We start from the raw sequence: 8,590 nt of genomic DNA on the forward strand, positions 1-8,590 counted from the left end.
TCAACAGGGGAAGGAGTGGGGAAGGTTGTAGCCGGGAGAATGGAAAGGTCTCAAAGGCCCATCCAAGTGCGGTTGGGGGAGGGGGAGGGGTTCTGCTGACGGGGACGCTGGTGGTGTTATCAGTTTCAGTTGAGAAATAAAGCTGCAAGGGTGGGGTGTACAGGAGAGACCACAGGCTCTACTTTGCACGTAAGAATTTAAGAGGCCACCGTGGGAAACGCAGGCAGAGATGGTCAGTGGGAAGTTGGATCCGAGAGCCTAGGGCTCAGGAAAGAGGTCTGCGCTGGGCAGTTTGTGAACGATGAACAGTCGAGGAGTGCAGGGCACCCACTTAGCGTCTAATCGCCTCAGGGTGGCTCTCTCCCCACACTGGCGGAGGGAAGGGCGAGGCGCGGTGCAGGGCGCCCCTGTTTCCCGCATCCCACTCTTCCCATCACTGTTGCGTCACCTTTTTTTTTTTTAAACTAAGAGGACATTCATTCATTAAACGTCATATTATCATAGTCTTATTTTTTAACTTGGTCTTCCTAAAAAGAGAACTCAGGATAAAGTAAAAAACCCTTTATCATGTGGGAGGGTAGCGCGGGGAGGAGAGGTGGGCAGGTAGGCGCAGCCCCGGGTGAGGTCCTTGGATTTTACTCCAGGTGTGCTGGGGAGTCGTTGGACGTGGGCTGGCGGTTGAGGAGACCCGCCTGCGGCTGGGGGCAAGTTTATTGGTTACTAGTGTAACCTAGTCCTTCTTTTGGGCTAACTTCTACTCATCCTTCAAGTTTCGTCTTAGGCCAGTGAATCCTTGAATTCATGATCAACAGGAGGACTTCCCTTCACTCCCAGTTGGGGCTGAGTGGTCCTCTTGTGATCTCCCAGCAATTCAGAGAGACCTCTGTTATCTTGAGCGTAGCACCGTGGGGTGAGATGTTTGCACACCTGCCCCCTCAAACATGTCAGCTCCTTCAGGACAAGGACTCAGGCTTATTTCATCTTCGTATCATCAGCGTCTGACATGTAACAGGCGGAAAATCACTCGTTGTTGAAAAGAACTGAGGGAACTAGAAGGTATGGCTGGGGCAAGAGACACTTCAGGAGACTCAGAGGGGGCTGCTGGGGAGGAAGAGGCCATCAATAAACTAAGACCGTTGAGGACTTCACTGGTGGTGCAGTGATTAAGAATCCGCCTGCCGATGCAGGGAACATGGATTTGAGCCCTGGTCCGGGAAGATCCCACATGCCGCGGAGCGGCTAAGCTCGTGCGCCACAACTACTGAGCCCTGTGCTCTAGAGCCTGCGAGCCACAACTACTGAAGCCCGTGTGCCTCAACTACTGAAGCCTGCATGCCTAGAGCCCATGCTCTGCAATGAGAAGCCACTGCAATGAGAAGCCCACGCACTGCAACGAAGAGTAGCCCCTGCTCGCCGGAACTAGAGAAAGCCTGTGTGCAGCAACGAAGACCCAACGCAGCCCAAAATAAATGAATTAATTAATTTAAAAAAATAAATAAAACCATTGAAAGCAATGTGTATGTATGGTAGAAACTGAAGGCTGCGAAGACGAACAGGGCTTAGGAGGCGGGGAGGCTGTGGGTTGCACAGGGTGACTATGGTGGGCTTCCTGGAGGAGGTGGCATGGGAGCCAAGATGGGCAGGGGAACGGAGTTAGCCATGGAGTAGAAAGGCTCTTGGGCAGAGCTGCCTGGGAACTTCCTGGAGGAGAATGGACAGGAGCAGACTTGGGTCCGCCCTTTGGTCCACTTGCAACACAGCTCCAGAGAGATCCTTTCATTTTATTTCTTTTTATTGTTTGGCCATGCCACGTGGCTTGCAGGATCTTAGTTCCCCGACCAGTGATTGAACCCGTGCCCCCTGCAGTGGAAGCGCGGAGTCCTAACCACTGGACCGCCAGGGAAGTCCCTGGAGAGATCCTTTTAAACCATCAGCGTCACGAGTGAGGACAGGGGCGTCGTGTGTGATGTGACTCAAGGGCCTGGTGCACGGTGGGCGCTCAGTGATGGGTCAAATGCAGGACTGATGCCGGGAGTCCGGGAAGATTTGGAAAGGAGAGGGATTACAGTGCAAAAGGCAACAGAGTCACTTAAGAAAATAGGCCCCGGGGACCTTTGCCTTTGGGAAGCTCTCCACAGGGACAGGTCACTACAGAGAAGAAACCCTTTGGATACAAGGCGAGTGCTCTGCGTGGCTCTACAATTAACCCATGCTCCTCCTCCCCCGGCCCATGTATGTGCTCGTGAAAGGCCATCTCTTCTGGCTCTGCCTCTTGAGTTGAGTTCAGATGGGCCCTGTTAAAAGCTATAAAGAATTTTTTATTTATTTGGATTATCTATTTTCATCATCTATTTATGGCCTCAAAGGTTGCCCTGCAGGATGTTCAGTTGTTCAGCACAATGTTTTCCTAGTGGGTTTGGGAAGAGGATGAGAATAAGCTGTTTAAAGGGTTATCCTGAAGTCTGTCCAGGGCTCCGATGCAGCCGATGCAGACATCCCCACTCGATGGCGAGCTGCACGTCCAAAATCAAATACAGTCGTTCATCCTCGGAACACAGACCCTTTGTGTCTATTTCTTCCTAGGTAGACACCTCGTGGTTAACACAGACAGGAAAATGAATGTGGGTCAGGTAGTCAAATATCCTTTTGTAAATAGGAATAGGGTGAAAGCCCTTTAATCGAGGATTCTAGCATCTGGCATTCACTCTGTAGATTCAGTTTAAGATTAGCTGTCTGCCGTGGGGACTTAACATTGTACGTGTGAGAGGAGACTCTTACTCCTGGAAAAGGGAGGGTCAGTCACCGGAAATCAGTCACCAGAAAGCCAACGACAAGGTTACAAGTGTCGTCTGGGGCGTGTGGGCTCCAAGGGAAGGTTTTAAGGCCTGGGATTCACTTTTGGTGGTAAAGTACAGCATTTTGACAGGGAAAGCCTGCTTTCAGCCTCATCAAATATTTTTGTTCTTGACTTCTTTCCAGCTCGCCCATAGGATGGGAGTACCATCAAAGATAAGCATTGGTGGGCTTCCCTGGCGGCGCAGTGGTTGGGAGTCCGCCTGCCAATGCAGGGGACGCGGGTTCGTGCCCGGGTCCGGGAGGATCCCACATGCCACGGAGCGGCTGGACCCGTGAGCCATGGCTGCTGAGCCTGCGCGTCCAGAACCTGTGCTCCGCAACGGGAGAGGCCACAACAGTGAGAGGCCCGCGTACCGCAAAAAAAAAAAAAAAAGATAAGCATTGGTGGGGCTTCCCTGGTGGCGCAGTGGTTAAGAACCCGCCTGCCAATGCAGGGGACACGGGGTCGAGCCCTGGTCCAGGAATATCCCACATGCCACGGAGCAACTAAGCCCGAGCACCACAACTACTGAGCCCATGTGCCACAACTACTGAGCCCATGTGCCACAACTACTGAGCCCTCGAGCCACAACTCCTGAAGCCTGTGCGCCACAACTCCTGAAGCCCGCGTGCCTAGAGCCCATGCTCCGCAACAAGAGAAGCCACCACAATGAGAAGCCTGCGCACCGCAACGAAGAGTAACCACTGCTCGCCTCAACTAGGGAAAGCCTGCACGCAGCAATGAAGACCCAATGCAGCCAAAAATTTAATTAATTAATTAATTTATGAAAAGATAGGCATTGGCCCACGGAGGGAAGCGGGGGTCTCGGATGGAGACAGCTAAAACACGTGCTCACCAGGAGGGAGATGTGCTGTATTCAGCAAAAGCAAAATGGGGTTTGTTAGATAGCCTCCACTAGCTTTTGCAGTTATAAAGCTATATTGGAGGGAAAAAATATATTGGGCGTCCACATCAGTGAAATTCAATTTCCAAACATATGAAGTCCAATTTCCTGATGGAAGATGAGGCCGTGTCTAGGGGATGGTTCTGCTTTGCTCAGGACCGGAGGGATCACAGTCCTGAATTTCCCTCCGTAGACCCTGGGACCTGGGGACCTTCCTGGCGACCCACGGTTCTCTCTCCTCATACTGGCTTTAGACTAGGATGCAATTTATCTAACTTGTATTCTTGCATTCTCTGAAACACACACACACACACATGCCATGGAGATTGGCTGCTAAAAAATTTTCAGATGTTCAGAAAATCTCAAAAAGTTGGCAAGCGCAGCAGAGGATGGTCTCTCTCCAGGGGGTTCTCACAGCCTCCTTCCCGCAAACCTCCGACTTTCCGTGGTACCTCCTTCCTACAGGTGATGGCCGGCCTTCCCTGTTCACACCATCGGAAAGGGCTTCCCCTCCCGTGGCCTCCCTGTTGCCACCTCCAGTGGCCAATTCTCTTTGCCCCCCTTATCTGGTCTTCTAGGGACCTTGGACGTGTTTGGTTGTCTCTCCTTTGTGGAACTTTTCTTCCCATCAGCTCTCATCAGCTCCTTGGCCCCTGTGTGTGAAGGTGGCCCTTGCTGCCACTTCCCAGCAGGTGTGCGCAGCCCTGGTTCTCCCTTCCCTGGCTTCTGACTTAGAGTCTAACGCCCGTGTCCTGGCACAGGGGACTGGGAAGGCATCTGGGATTATCATTTAATATGGGTTAGGCAGGCTGCGTTCCATAGTGTAACCCAAAGTGGGGTCTGGCAGCTCGCTGCTCAAAAGCCAATAAAGAGGCAAGGTTGGTGGAAAGGAAAGTCTGCTTTGTTTCGGATGCTGGCAACCAGAGCGAGGAGGGCAGACTCCTGTCCAAAGGCCGACTCCCGCCACTGACAACCAGCGGACAAGAGCTTTTATAGTCGGAGGGAGGGGCTACCTGCAGAAAACAGCACAGTCGGCTCTGACAGTCATCTTGAAATTGGTCACTGGTGGTCTGATCAGCGTCATCTTGATTGTTTTAAGTAGTTAGTCTGCAGTTCCAGGGTCGGTTTGTGCCCATTTCCTTGAGGCTAATTCTCGGAATTGTGGCAGCTTCTGTCATGGCTACAGTCTGGTCATCACGTAGTTAACTTCTTCCATCTGGTGAGGGTTTCAGCATCTATAAGACAGCTCACAGGATAGGACTCAGAATATTCCTTGAGGAGGAACTAAAGGTCCCTGACTTTGCTTACTGACTAAACTATTATTGTTTTGTCTTGTTGGGCTGTTTTCCTTTGTTTCTGCATTTTCTCACTTCTCTGATTTAAACTTATTCTTTGCCTACAGTTTTTCCACAGACAAGAGGAAGGCTGAGGACATGGGGGGCGAGGACCACAGGGTCTTGCTCTGTTTCAGTAGGGTGGAGAGTTACTCAAAGGGGGGAGGGTTCAAAAAGAATCACAGTTGTCCATGTTGGACCTTGATCTAGTGAACTTTGGATCCCTGATGTTAATGCCCTAACTGGCAATGTCTGCTGAAACTAAGGTTTTGCTATCTATCAGATTTATAGGATACACTGAAATCTCTAAATGTTTTTGTTTTTAAAGAAAGCAAAACACGAATGAGCTAAGACTCAGAAGAGAGCAAAAGGAACAGGATGTCAAAAGAAAAGTAGACAGAAGGCAATCACAGAGGCTAAAACACCATTAATGAATTATCGATAACAGAACATCAGAAGAGTGAGTACATCAGGAAAGCCAAGAGCTGCTTCTTAGATGAAAGCAATCAAGCAGGCATACTTCCAGAATATCTACTCAGGGGAGGAAAAGAACAAGCAAAATGAGAGGAGGGACATGGCCACACCCTCACCTCCTGCCCATGCAACGCCTCAACCCCGAACTAGTCTCCCCGCAGCCTCTCTGGTTCTCTGCCCCAACACCCCTACCACAGCCAGACTGCCCTTCTGAAAGTGTGCGTGGATCCTGTCCAGCCACGCGAAAAGTCCTCCAGCATCTTCCCGTTGCCCTTAGCAATCCATCCAGCCTTCCAGAGATACCCAAGAGGGACTTCACCTGTGCCTGTCTCTTGGCCTCCTTGCTCATCACCTGCCTGCCTTTCCTTCCTGCCCTTCTTTTTTTTTAATTTTTAAATTTCCTTTTGGCTGCCTCGGGTCTTCGTTGTTGCACGTGGGCTTTCTCTAGCTGCAGCGAGCGGGGGCTACTCTTCGTTGCGGTGCGCGGGCTTCTCATTGCGGTGGCCTCTCCTGTTGCGGAGCTCGGGCTCCAGGCGCGTGGGTGCACAGGCTTCAGTAGTTGCAGCACGCGGGCTCAGTAGTTGTGGAGCACGGGCTCAGTTGCTCCGCAGCATGTGGGATCGTCCCGGAACAGGGCTCGAACCCGCGTCCCCTGCATTGGCAGGCGGATTCCCAGCCACTGTGCCACCAGGGAAGCCCTTTCCTGCCCTTCCTTTTGTCCTTTAACCTACCACGCACGTTCTGGCTTTGGAGCCTTGGCATTGCTGGCCCTTGGCCTTCACAGGCCTGCTTCTCACGAAACCCCAGCTCCTCTGAGCACTGTGTCCCAGGCAGCCACGTTCTCCTGTCCCCATCACATGCCCTCACTTTGTCATCTTCATGTCACTGTCTGCTATCAATTTGTTTACTTCGTCTATGGTTTCCCTCACTAGGATGGAAGCTCCATCAGAAAAGATCTCTGGGTATTTTCACGACTGTATCATCAGCACCTAAATCAACACCAGGCACAGTGATTTAACCCCTAAAATGTCAAGTCTCCCTGGCAGAGTCCTTATTATGAATTGAGTTTATAAAGTTAAACACAGTATTTATTGAAGGAAGGAATGAATAAGTATGGAGGAGTTTTAAAAGATTATAAAATACAATAAATGCTAATAAACAGAAAAATTTTTTAACCGGACAAAATAGAAAACTTGAATAGTCCAATAATTAAAAATTTTTTAAAAATCTGTCAAAGATTTATTTTCCCCAGACTTCAGAATAGAAATCTGTAGATCAACCTGACCTTTTTTTTTTTTTTTTTTTTTTTTTTTTGCGGTACGCGGGCCTCTCACCGCTGTGGCCTCTCCCGTCGCGGAGCACAGGCTCCGGACGCGCAGGCTCAGCGGCCATGGCTCACAGGCGCAGCCGCTCCGCGGCATGTGAGATCTTCCCGGACCGGGGCACGAACCCGTGTCCCCTGCATCGGCAGGCGGACTCTCAACCACTGCGCCACCAGGGAAGCCCTCAACCTGACCTTTTAACATAGGTGTGAAATCCTACATAAGATACTAGCCAATTAAATTTAACAGCACATTTAAAGAATCATTTATTATGATCTTGTAGGATTTATTACCGGAATACAAGAATAACTACACTGATACTAATATATTAATAAATCCTATCGGTAACTTAAAAGGAAAAGTTCATTAGATGCTGAAGAGATTTGTGAAGTTCAAGGCTCTTGCCCTATTGAGATAAGAAAAAGCCTTAAAACACTAGAGATAAGAAGGTGCAAATGTGGGATAGAATATGTAGCTTTATTGAGCAACAGCTGACTTAACTGTGAAACCCTAGAAGTATTTCCATTAAAACCGTGGGTAAACCAAGGATGTCTGATACCGTTATTATTACTCACCATTTCCTGGACGCTCTGGGCAATGCACTTAGATATCAAATGGGAAGAAGATATATAATTACCTAAAAGGAGGGGGGGGAAACGCACAGCCAATATTGTTGACTACCTAAGGAAACCCCAGACAATCAACTGAAGAAGCATTTCCTGATAAAGAATCAGCAAACTGGCTGGATGCAGATAACTAATATCTAAAAATTGAGAGCTTGCTTGTACACCAGCATGCTGCTGCATTCTTTATCTGGTCTGAACCAAACTGCTTGTCTTAATTCAGAAGTGGGACCAGAACCTTCTTCATTAAGAAACTATTATGATTTCCCATCAATGTGGTTCTCCCTCTTCCTCACTCTGGGAGGTCTACCGTACAGCACCTGCCCACGGGGAAGTGCACAGGCTGAGGAAGCTGCCCTGCTTGAAACTGATCTTAAAGGTGAGAGTCACTTGGATAAAGCAGGGGTGTGTGCAGGGGCGGGTGAAGAGTGGGGTGATGAAAATACAGCACAGTGTTCTCGTGCTGTTTAAAGGGCAGCTTGACAAGAGAATTACTCAAGGGGTCGATATCACTTGGCGCAAGTTGAATAATTTAAGACCTTTAAGCTTTTCTTTTTGGAAAAGAAATCAAGAGTTAATTGGTCTCTGGAAGTGATGGATCGCATGAGTGGAACCGGACGGGAGAAGGGGGTGCAGGTAGGTGGCAAAGGCATTGGGAGATTGTGGTGACTTTAAACGCCCTAACCTCTCCCGGCAGCGACATCCCAGATCAGAGGCTCAGCTTCCACGGGAAGAGCAACACACACGCTGGGTACAAAATTCTGTCAAAGGGTTTCTGCCAGGAGGGTCACCTTCTGACCCAGGGGCTCCAGACACCTGTGAGCCTGTGGCTGCTGCAGGCCTCAGGCCATGGTAACGCTTTGGCAAAATGAATGAAGGGCAGTGTAGTGTGTACACGTGTTGGGTTCAGGTAGTTTACTGTCTTCTCTTGGGATGGATGATCTTTGTTTCTGAAAATCGCTACTTATTTCGCTGTTACATTTTCTTTGTGTGTGTTTGTTGATTGCTTAATGATCTTCCTTGGAATGTGAGAGTGCTACTGTTCTGTCTGCCTAACTCTGCTTCCCCTTTTGTGCTGGGATCAGGTTGTTTACCGT

This window comes from Grampus griseus, assembly GCF_964374135.1.
Source record: "Grampus griseus genome assembly, chromosome: 18".
Taxonomy (NCBI): Eukaryota; Metazoa; Chordata; class Mammalia; order Artiodactyla; family Delphinidae; genus Grampus; species Grampus griseus.